The sequence below is a fragment of the Microtus pennsylvanicus genome, chromosome 1 (assembly GCF_037038515.1).
Source record: "Microtus pennsylvanicus isolate mMicPen1 chromosome 1, mMicPen1.hap1, whole genome shotgun sequence".
NCBI classification, from domain to species: Eukaryota; Metazoa; Chordata; class Mammalia; order Rodentia; family Cricetidae; genus Microtus; species Microtus pennsylvanicus.
Window position 1 is genome coordinate 141,749,872 of NC_134579.1, and position 12,318 is coordinate 141,762,189.

A 12,318-nucleotide genomic window follows, 5' to 3' on the forward strand; every position below is an offset into this window, starting at 1 on the left:
AAGGAAAGGAAAGGAAAGGAAAGGAAAGGAAAGAAACAACTCCACAAACCATCCCCTGATCACCACACACGTGACACCTGTGCCTCTCAGTGCCCACGTGCAACACAATAATAAATAATATGGAGAGCTGCCTTGGGGAGTCCCAGAGAAACAGGGAATGTAGGCAGTGACTTCGAGGCATCAAGCTGTGACCAAAGCTGATCATCATTTTCTTCTCTCTTTCTCCCTTCCCTCACTCTCTCTGTCTTTACTTATTTGGTGAGCCAGTACATTTCCTCAAGCGGTCTGCAGCCAAGGCTGAGACATTCCTAATTAATCCCTTGCTTGTCTCCAAGGCCTCCTAGAACTAGCCTTGAACTCTCCTACTCTGACGAGGAGAGCAGCATGATACTCTCTGCATTATAGCTGGGACCCTGCGAGGCCCGGGCTGTGTGGCCTCTCTGCATCTCCTCCAGGTGCTTGTCGAGCCTCCCTCATAAGGCAGGCTGTCTGTGGTGACCCGGGATGTTCACCTCCATGCCCATAGACATAGACTGAGCCAGACCCTGGCCCGAAGCTTCTCCTCATGATCCTTGCTGGCTGATGGGGCCTCTTAGCAGTTCTTACAATGCACTGTGGGTGAGGTACTGGGGTCTGTCCATGTCCCATACCACAAACAGCATTAAAGGTTAACACTGCATCCCAGCGCCAAGCCAGGCACATAGACAAGTCATAAAAATGTATATTGAGGATTCAGCAGGTAAGGTACTTGTCACCAAGTCTGACCATCGAGTTCAATCTGGGGACCCACTCCACAAACCTGTCCTCTGACCTCCACATGACCTCCACAGCCGAAAGGTCATGCAAGATAAACAAACAAGTTTGGGTTTCTTGTTTTAGTGTTCTCTCTCTCATCTCTGTGTGTGTGCATGTGTGTGTGTGTGTGTGTGTGTGTGTGTATGAATGTGTGCTTGTGCGTGTGTGTTGAAAAGAGGTCTCATTACAAAGCCTCGACTGGCCTGTAGCCCGATATGTAGACCAGGCCAGCTTTTCTTGCTATATCTGCCTGCCTCTCCTCCTGAAAAGACCCGGGGAGCAGGTGGCTTCTGGGACTAAAATGTGCGCTGTCCTACTCGGCAAATAAACTTTTTAAGTGTATGATGCGCCCATTGAGATGGCTCAATAGGTAAAGGTGCTCTTGGAACCCATGTAAAGGCTCACAGGCTGTGTACAAGTGCACACACACACACACACACACACACACACACTAATTAAAAAAACATAAAAGCCACTTTTAATGGTGTAAGCCATCCCAGTACTTGGAGGTCAGAGGCAGGCTAATCTCTTGGAGTTCAAGGCCAGCTTAGTCTACATAGGGGGTTCCAGGCCAGCCAGGTGGCATAGTGAGACCCTGTTTCAAAGGAAGGAAGACACACACACACACACACACACACACACACACACACAGACTGAGACAGAGACAGGCAGGGGAGGTGAGGAGGGAGAAAGAGACAAAGAGGGAGAGAGAGAAGGAGCTAGGAGGCAAGTAGTCAGATCTCTGTGAGTTCAAGTTTAGCCTGGTATGACCTATCTCAAAGAGAAGAGAGGAGAGGGAATGGGAGAGAGAGACACAAAGAGAGAGACAGAGGAAGAGAGAGACAGAGAAATACAGACAGAAAGAGAGAGATCCAAGCCGAAGTTGCAGGATGCTACCTTGCAGTTAGCCCATTAGCCACACTGCCAGCCCCCCCCAGGGCGCTGGGGGTCGGCTTGCCTCGGTTTCCTCCTTCCGCGATGCCCGTGCGTGGAGGGCCCCCTCCTAACTGCGCCCGGGGCTCCTGGAAGGTTCTGCGCGACGGTGACTCAGGCGCGTCCCCGGCTCCCCGGGCGCGCACGGCCTCGGCCACCCGCGCGCGCGGCGGCTCCATTTTTACCCGAACGCCGCTAAAAATAGTCACCGCGCTGCGAGCGGAGCCCGAAATAGCGGCCGCCTGATAAGGCAACGACGACTCAGCGCTTCCGGGGAGCGGAAGGCAGCTGGGAGGCGGCCCCGCGGTCACCCCGGCCAGCCCGGATCTGCTCCCCCACCCCGTCAGTCAGATCCTGGATCTGTCCGTGCGACCTCTGCACCCGTCCGTCCATCCCGGCCCCGTGGCGGTCGCGGGGCCCCGGGAGGCAGCCAGGCTGAGCGCTGAGAGAGGGTCGGACATCTTTTTGTGTTGGGGTGGGTTTCCTGAGATGACCGGAGCTGGGACTCACCCTGGGTCTGACTCGGGTCCCTTATTTATTTTTATTTTTGTTTATTTGGTTTTAAGACAGGGTTTCTCTACGTAACCCTGGCTATTAAGGAACTCGCTTTTGTGGACCAGGCTGACCTTGAACTCAAAGATCCACTTGCCTCTGCCTCCAGACTGTTGGGTTTAAAGCCGTGTGCCACCACTGCCCAGCTTTCGTCGTTTTAAAAAATATTTCCTTGCTTATCTTTTAGACAGGGTCTCAAACATGCAGTCCTGACTGGCCTGGAACTTGCTCTGTAGACCAGAGATCCACCTGCCTCTGCCACCTGAGTGCAGGTATTAAAAGTGTAGCATGCCTGAGTATTTTATTTATTGGCTTTAAAAGATTTTAAAAATACACTTATTTATTGTGTATGTACACTTGTGGAGGCCAGAGGTTAAAGTCCTATCTTCCTCAATTGCTTTCCACCCTGGAGCTAGCTCACTGTTTGGCCACACCGGCTGACCGTGGAGCGCCAGGAATCCTCCTGTCTCTGCCCTGGGATTAACACTGTGTGCAGCCACACCCTGCTTTGAACTCAGGTACTCATGACCAAGCCCTTGATGGACTGAGAATTCCCCGCAGTCTCTACAGTCCACACTTTCTTGGGGGCGACTTGCTATGTAATCCCGGAATGCTTGGTACTTGCCGGCTTATTTCTTAAAGGACGCATTTATTATTTTTATATGTGTGCGTGCCTGAATGAGCTTCCGTGCATCACTTGCAATGGGGGATCCTCTGGAGGCCAGAGAATGGCGTCATATCCCCTAGAATTGGAGCTGCAGATGTTTGTGAGCCACTATGTGGGTGCTAAGGACCAGATCTGGGTCCTCCACAAGAGTAGTAAACTTGTTTAATTGCTGAGCCATCTCCCCAGGCCTACATTTCTATTCTATTTACTTTTTCTTGGGGGACTGAGGCTCTTGTTTTGCAGCCCAGGCTTGCTCTGAACTTTCAGTCCTCCTGCCTCAATCTCTTCTGTGCTAACATTAGAAGTGTGTACCACCACACCAGGCTGTATTTTCTTTACTATTCCCTCTCTCTCGTATTTTCTTTACTATTCTGTGTGTGTGTGTGTGTGTGAATGTGCCCGTGAGCACCAAAGCTGGTCCAGTGTCAGTCCTCACTCTTGTGTGTGTGTGTGTGTGTGTGTGTGTGTGTGTGTGTGTGAACGTGCCCGTGAGCGCCAAAGCTGGTCCAACGTCAGTTCTCAGATTCTGCCTTATTTATTTAGATCTTTGTGGATGGGTGTTTCCCCTGCCTATAGACTTCATTGGAGGTCAGAGAAGGGTGTGAGAGCCTCTGGAAATGGTTGTGAGCTGCCATGTGCGTACTGGAATTGAACCAGGATCCTTTGGAAGAGCAGTCAGTGCTCTTAACCACTGAACCATCTCTGCTGGGCTTTTACTTTTGAGACAAGGTTTCTCGTTCTCCTGAAACCTGCCAAGTTGGTTAGCCAGGGACCTGCCTGTCTCTGGCTCCCCCGTGCTGTGCTTATAAGTACATACCACCAATTTCAGATTCTGTTTGTTTGTTTTTAAAGTAGGTTAGCTCAGGTCCTCCCTCTTGCAAGGCAAGCACTTTACCAATTGAACTACCTCCCAGGTCCTTATTTACTATTTTTGACTGATGTCATAATTTACATATTCATGAGGTACTATATCTCACTTGTATTGGACAATGATCAGCATAGGCTAATTAGCATAGCTGCCATTTTTAACTTTTATTTTCTTTACTATACCAGGGCCTTCCATAGCCCAGGATGGATTTAAACTGATTTTGTAACCTAGGATGACCTTGAACTTCCCTCCTGCCCCTATCTGCAAAGTGCTGGGATGACACACCCCCCACACCAGCCTGTCACTTCTCTTGTGAGTCTTAGTAAGTAGGATCTACGCAGCCCTCACTGTGTCTCTAGTAGGGTCAAGTCTATCACTGTGGTGACCTTGCTGGAACCCCGGCCAATAGGGCCCAGGTCCTGCTAAGCCCCTCCCATAGGAGTTATGGAACATGCCAATAATCGCAGCCCTAAGGGAGCTGGGGCAAGAGTTCTAGACCAGCCTGAGATATATTCCTGAGACCTTATCTCAAAGGAAAGAGGGGGGACCCTCAGGCTTGGAGAGGCACAGGAATACTGCCTTTTAAGGGGATGAGGGGTTTTCAAAACTTCAGGTGGAAGCGGGGTAATGGCATAGACCTGCCACCCAGAGGCAGGAGGACTCACATACCGCAGACGAGAAGAAGATGTCCAGTCAGTGTGATGCTTTCTGTACAAGCTCAAAGTCCTGATGTCAGTCCCCAGGACATCCTTTACAATGTCAGCATACTTTACGTGTGCTGGAAAGATGGCTCAGCGGTTAGGAGCACTAGCTGCTCTTGCAGAGGACCTGGGTTTGATTCCCAGCACCCACATGGTGGTTCACAACCATCTGTGACTCTGGTTCCAGCAGGCCTGATGCCACCTTCTAATCTCTGTGGGCACCACTCACACACATGGTGTAATACATTCATGCAGGCAAACTGCTCACGCATGAAATAAAATGAATAAATATTTTAAAAGTAAGTTTAGCCAGGTGATGGTGGCACATGCCTTTAATCCCCGCACTAGGGAAGCAGAGGCAGGTAGGTGGATCTCTGAATTCAAGGCCAGCCAGGATGGTCTACAAAGTGAGTTCCAGGATAGGCTCCAAAGCTACACAGAGAAACCCTGTCTTTAAAAAACAAAAATAAATAGTAAGATTAAATAAAAATCCAGGCATGGGTACTGGAGAGGTTCTTGCAGAGGACCAGGGTTGAGTTCCCAGTACCCATACAGCAGCCTACAACTGTTCATTCAGTTCCAGTGATCTGATGCCCTCTTCTGACCTCTTTAGGCACAACACACATATATACATTTAGGTATTCATATACTACACACATGGTATACATATAGGCAGGCAAAACATTCATATACATAAGACATACAATAAGAAATAAATAAAATTTTTATTTTTCCAACCCCATCACTATGGAGACAGAAACAGACACAAGGCAGAGGGGGGGTGTCTGGCCAGCCTGGTTTGTTTGTCTAGCTCCAGGTCAGGGAGGACCCTATCCTACAGAACAAGGCAAACTGGCACCTGAGGAATAATACCAGATGCGGTGCCCAGGGTTCTACATTCATGTACACGCGCGTGTGTGTGCACGCATGTGCACTCTTATGTACATATTCATATGTGCCAGAGCGCGCGCGCGCGCACGCACAAAGTAGATATGCTCAGAAAGAGCGAGATTCGGGTTTAGGTCATAAAGGAAGTCTCCTTAGAGGATCTTCCTATCCTTCTAGGGAGTTTTGCCGGAAGTCCTCCCCACTTGGGAGGCTGAGATGCCACTAGAATGTCAGTTTCCCCCTTTCTGTGCCCCTGAGGCACCCAGGTGTGTTTAAAGCAGGAGAATGAAGCTACTAAATGACATCTGAGGGACACACTATGGTGCCAGGATAGCCAGCTCTATGACATCAGAGTGATCCACCACCTGTGGGCATAGCTAGTCATGCCCTGGAGTGGAGATGAGGAAGTCCAGGAACTCAGTAGCTGGGAGACGTACAGTCTGCGCTCAGCTCCAGGGAACAGTCTCTCCGAGGGCTGATGGGGATCCACCGTTGGAGGCTGGGTCTGAGCAAGGAGCCCAGACTTGGAGGAGGTCTACCTGGAGTCAGTGACAACAGGACAGGGTTAGCTCAAGGATTTCTGGTTTCTTGGCCCCTGGTTTTGATGACTGTTGGATAGCACTCACTGTAATAGGGACAGAGTAAGCGCTCAATATATTCGTTGTTGTTTCAAGACGGGGGGGGGGGGGGGGGGTAGTAGGGGGGGGTAGGGGATGGGGGTGGGTTCACTTTCTGGCCCAGGCTGGCCTTGAACAGTCTCCCTGCTTCAGCTTCTAGAGAGCTGGGATTACAAGGTAAGGGCCACCAAGTCTGGCTCTCAACCAGCACTCTGTGGGAATCAGTTTATGAGTTAGTTTATAAACTCAGTTTATCCTCCTGGCTGATTGCTTTGGCCATGATAATGAGTACCTCCCACAGGGTCATCACTAAGCCTCGGGTCCACCTGGGCCTCAGGTCAGGACCTGGATTCTCCTGGACTTGCCTGGGCAAGAAAAAGCAATTCCCGCCTGGCGGCGTCCCGCCCACAATGACGTAATTAGCATCAGCGGGGATCCCGACCCAAGCCCCTCCTTGGGGATGAGGGAGGAGACTAACCCGGATCGGTGGCCCTGGCAGGGTTACATAACTGGTCCTCTAGTCCCTTGGGAAGTTGCCGGACGTCCTGGTCGGGCTGGGGACAATGGACGGGGAGGGACTGTCCCTCCTGGCGCCTGAAAGTGGCCAGCACCCCCTTTCTGATTCACCCGAATTTCCTGCTCTTTATGACCTTCCCAGGAAGGTATTCTGAGGCTCCTCAAAGTTCACTCGCGATCCCATACTGTACAATTCAGCTCTCACACATCCTGCGAATATCTGTCCTCTACTGCAGCCCCCCCAGTTCCTACCCTTACAACCATCTTTTGTAGTTCCTCCTAAATTGCTAGCCCCGCTTTTTTCCCCCCCAGCCATCCTTAGTCTTCGTCTTTCAGCACCTGATGTTGCCCTGACACCCCGGTTGCCCTTTCCCGATATTCCCTATTATTTCTGAATTTCCCCCAAACGCCTCTCTTCCTTCCAACTGACCACTAGAAATCTTTCTAATCCTCTGTTTCTAGATTCCGCCTATCTCCTTGAAACGGTCCCAAAGTCCCTATCTTGCCTGTCCCCCAACCTGATCTCCTATCTCTTTTTTCTCAAGTCAAGTCACTCCTGGCCTCCCGGATGCCAGCCCGGCCTGAGGTGGCCCCTGCACTCCTCCCGACGCGCTCCCAAGCCATGCTCGGGTTCCCAGGACTGTGCTGGGGTTGGTGGCCCAGAGACCCAGTTTGCAACTGCAAAACATTGGTCTCCAAGGCTACAAACCCCGCCCCGGGGCGGCTCCTGTGGGAACCCGGCAGCCAGGGCCAGGGGAGGGCGCTGGTAGAAAGGCTGGGCTGGGACCTGAGCCCAGAGTGCATGGAGCAGGGTTCGTCCGGCATTATCCCCCCTCCCCCAGTCCTGGCTCACACACAGACCCGGACACCGGGACAAAACAAGGCCAAACAAACCTCGGGACCCTGGAGCAAAAAAAGACCCAAAAAAACAAAACAAAACAAACAAAAAACCTTAAGACACACGGAGACTTCAGCCACTGGGAATTGTCAGGGATGCAAAGATAAGGGAGAGTCAATGCCCAGCTTCAGGAATGGACACCGAGATAGTGCAATTAAACAAGGCAACTCCAAATAACGCAGGGACGACCTTGCTATCAGGATAATCTATTTTTTCTTCTCTCACCAGGGCCTTCGAGTTCTGTTTCTGGGACTTCCCCCTTCATCATCTCGGTTTCACATCTGTAACCGTAGGGACCTTCATACGCAGGCCTTAGGCAACCGCACTGTGGTGACGATGAGGGGACTCCTAAGACCTGAAGATTGTAGCCACGGTCACCCACACACCGTTCCTAACAAAGTCATTCAGCATTGAACATCTACTACAGGCGCCCTGCGCACCCAGCTGCAAGTTCCAGGTCAGCCAGGGCTATGCAGAGGAACGTGTCTCGAAAAATAAAACAAAATAAATAAACAAAATAGAGATGAGCAGATTAAATTATAGGAAAGATTACAAAGTAATGAGGGCTTGTCAAGAAGGTTGGAGTTTGTAACTGTCAGTGGGGTAAACAAGAAAGGCCCGAGAGATGGCTCCCAGGGAAAGGGTTCCTGCTGTCAAGCCGGATAATATGAGTTTGATCCCAGGGACCCACAGTGAAAGGAGAGAAGATTCCTGGAAGTTATCTTCTGACCTTCACATTTGAGCTATGGCGGGTGCGTGCGCGCGCATGCACGCGCATGTACACACACACACACACACACACACACAAATAAATTTCCAAAATATAATCAAAAGTACTTTTTAAAGGAAAGAAGTAAGAAGGCAATGTTTTGGTAAGTATGGGAGTTGTCAGGGGCAGAGCCTGTAGACATCTGGACAGAGCATGAGCGATCCAGAAGAAATACAGGTGCATAGCTGTGAAAAGTAGTTAAAAAATAGAGCCCCTGCCTATAGTTCCCCAGTGAGGGGCTGGGGTGTGGCTCAGTGGTAGAGCCCCTGCCTATAGTTCCCCAGTGAGGGGCTGGGGTGTGGCTCAGTGGTAGAGCCCCTGCCTAGAATCCCCCAGTGAGGGGCTGGGGGTGTGGCTCAGTGGTAGAGCACCTGCCTAGAATCCCCCAGTGAGGGGCTGGGGTGTGGCTCAGTGGTAGAGCCCCTGCCTAGAATCCCCCAGTGAGGGGCTGAGGTGTGGCTCAGTGGTAGAGCCCCTGCCTAGAATCCCCCAGTGAGGGGCTGGGGTGTGGCTCAGTGGTAGAGCCCCTGCCTATAGTTCCCCAGTGAGGGGCTGGGGTGTGGCTCAGTGGTAGAGCCCCTACCTAGAATCTTCCAGTTAGAAGCTGTGGAGTTTGGAAAACCCTAACATGGACTAGGGGAGCTTAGCGAATGCAGAGAGCTTGTAAGAATAGGGAGGATGTGGTGTAGCAGAGGGAACTTGAGGAGGGCGGTACAGACAGGACAGGCCTATTCTGCAGGCCATGATGAAGCCTTTGACTCTTTCCTAGTATAGAACACTGAGAGTTTTTGGGCTAAGTGCTCCATGTGACTGGAATTGGTGGCATATATCTACAGTCCCAGTAATTGGAAGGTGGGGTTCAAAATCATCTTTGGCAACACAAAGAGTTTAAGGCCACCCTAGGCTACATGCGATCTTGTCTCAAACACACACACACACACACACACACACACACACACACACACGGACTACATGGGATGCTTTTGGTTTTTACGGACCCAACTGGCTATATGCGAATGGTCAACTGCAGGAAGGAGGCAGAGAGACCAGTACAGGGAGAGCAAAGGTCAACCCAGCAGTTCTATTATCTTAGACTGTAGAACAGATCAGCATCCTGAGGTTGTCAGGCATGATGGGGAACAACTGGGACTCCAGAGGGAAGAGGTCTCATTGAAGGCCTCCCACGGCTCCATGGTGGAGACCCTGTCAAACACGACGAACTCCGAAGGCGTATGAACTTTGAGCTGCAGAATTTGCTGATGGTCACATTCCTGGCAAGTCCTTCACAGAGAACAGCAGCCACTATTATGTCAGATGGTGTTCTTCCGGTCCCCACGGACGTCAATACCAGAGCCAGTGAGATGACTTAGTGGGTAAAGGCACCTGTCGGGCAAGCCTGGCAACCTGAGTTCAATTCGGAAGCCACATAAAGGTGGGGGACAAAAGAGATTTCACAATCGTGTCCTCGGGTCTCCACATCACTGTGACACAAAATTCCCCAAAAACATAATTTGCACATGCGTACACACTTCACATGCACACACATATCACATTCACACAAGCATAAACACACACATACATACATACACTAATAACACTTTAAAAACATTTTTAAAAGGGAGAGGGTCTGGGGAGATGGATCAGTGATTAACAACACTGGATTCTCTTTAAAGGACCTGAGTTCAATTCCCAGCATGCACCATAGCAGCCGACAGCCACCAGCACCAGGGTATCTGATGCCTTCTTCTCGCTCCTTAGATACCTGCATGCATACAGCATACACACATACACACATACATACACATACACACACACAAGTGAAAATAAAGAATATATTTTAGGGGCTGGAGAGATGGCTCAATGGTTAAGAGTACTGGCTGCTTGTGCAGAGAACCTGGGTTTGATCCCCAGCACCCACATGGTGGCTCAAAACCAGCTCAACTACAATTCCAGGGGTTCCTATGCTCTCTTCTGGCTCTCAAAGGCGCCAGGCAGCTGGTATGTACATGGTGCACAGGCACACATGCAGCCTAAACATCCATGCACATAGAAAGTTGAAAATACAAATCTTCAGAAAGAGATGTTATATGCAGAAACTAGGGTTCCCAAAATGTCAGTCAACCTCACACAGGATCCCCAAGCTCAGGCACCAAGATATCACAGCACTCTTAGTCCCCAAAGCTAGCCGGTGCTGCACCCCTCCATATGGGCATATCCCACAGCTTTAGGGCCAGGTTCTCATGCCAACCACACCCAGCAGGGAGAATGTTGCTTGACTGGTGCTAGGGTTGTCGGGCCATCACCTGTGCCAGCTTGGGTCACTTGCTTACAGGCAGGCTGGCACATGCCAAGGGGAGGACCCACAGACTTCCACTATCAATCACGGCCCTAAACTAGGCACACCCCGCACTTCCTGCAGCAACCTGCTAAACCTAGTCACAGGCGTACACTGACATGTGGCCCCGGGGTTGTGGAGGTGCATTGTCTGATGGTGCAAAAACAAAAGGTTTGTATCTGTTGCTTCTGTTTGTCTGTGCTAGGGACGGAATCCAGAGCTTTCTGTGGGTTAGGAAAGCACTCAAAGTCTAAGCCACGCCCCCAGCCCCCCCCCCCTCACTGGGGGATTCTAGACAGGGGCTCTACCACTGAGCTACATTCCCAACTCTTTTATTTTTATTTGGAAACACACGTTTTGCCTAGTTACTGAGGTTGGTCTTAAATTCACAGTTTAGCCCAGGCAGGCCTCAAACCTGTAATCCCCTACCTCAGTCTCCTGGGATTGCAGGCTTGCACCTCCTCACCTAGCTGCTACGGAATGAACTCTTGCTTGCACCCACACATCTCTGCAGAACCTATTCTACTAGTGTGGCATCAGGACTTGGCTTTTGGACAAGTATCACACACACACACACACACACACACACACACACACACACACACACTCCTCATAAATACAATTTAAAATTAAGCCCATGACTGAGAAAGGCATGATGATTAGTGGTACAGAGGGCGCCCAGGAGGGGTGCAGCCTCTCCCAACAGTGTGCATAGCCATGGCCCATGCTTGCTAGACACATCCATTGCCACGCACGGGTTGGCAGTCTCAGAGCACAGTGCTCTCCTCTCCAGGCCTTCTATGTAGGATGTACAAAAGACATCGTTTACATAACCTGCCCTGCATGCAGAACCCAAGAGCTTTACATAACATAGCGCAGTGAGTCACCACACAGACACGGGACAGTGACCTGACAAGCCCAAGGAGGGGAACCCCCACTCAGGACCGTTACCCGGAAGTGACTCTGGGACACAGAGAGAACACGGGTTCTCAGAGAAGCCAGCAGGGTAAGGGTCAGAGAGGGCAAGGGTTCCGGCCCCATCTGCCAGTCAGTGGAACATAATAAAAACATTATTAATAGAGGCTGGAGAGATGGTTCAGTGGTTAGGAGCAATCGTTGCTCTTGCAGAGGACCTGGGTTCGATTCCCAACACCCATATAGTGGCTCACAACCATCTGTACCTCCCACGTACCCAGGTGGTGCACATACATATACATAAAATTAGTAAATCAAGAAATATATTTTTAAAAATCACTAATATGTAAACATCTGCTTATTCACTATGCCACACTGCATGAAGTACAGTTCATTCCCATTCTTCACTTATTTTATATTTTTATTAATCTGTTTTGTGTGGGGTGAATATGCTTGCTATGCCCCTTGTATAGAGGTCAGAGAACAGCCTACAGGAGTAGGGTCTCTTTTTTCAACTGTAGGTCCCAGGGATCGAACCCAGGTTGTCAGTCTTAGCGGCAAGCGCCTCTGCCCACTGAACTATCTCACTCACTTATTCATTTAGCTCAAAATCGGTGAGGTAAGAACAGAACCCAGGTTATTATTTATTAACATTTATTTACTTATTGAGTAGGGTAGGAGGTGCAGATGCCAGTGTGCGTGTCGAGGTCCGAGAAGAACTAGCGGGAGTTTTCCTTCCCTTCCACCAAGTGGGGCCCCGGGACTGAAGTCATTTCCACAGGCTTGGTGGCAAGCGCCTCTGCCCACTCAGCATCTAGGCGGCCCATGGTACTTACTACCCACACACTACCTATTTTACAGAAT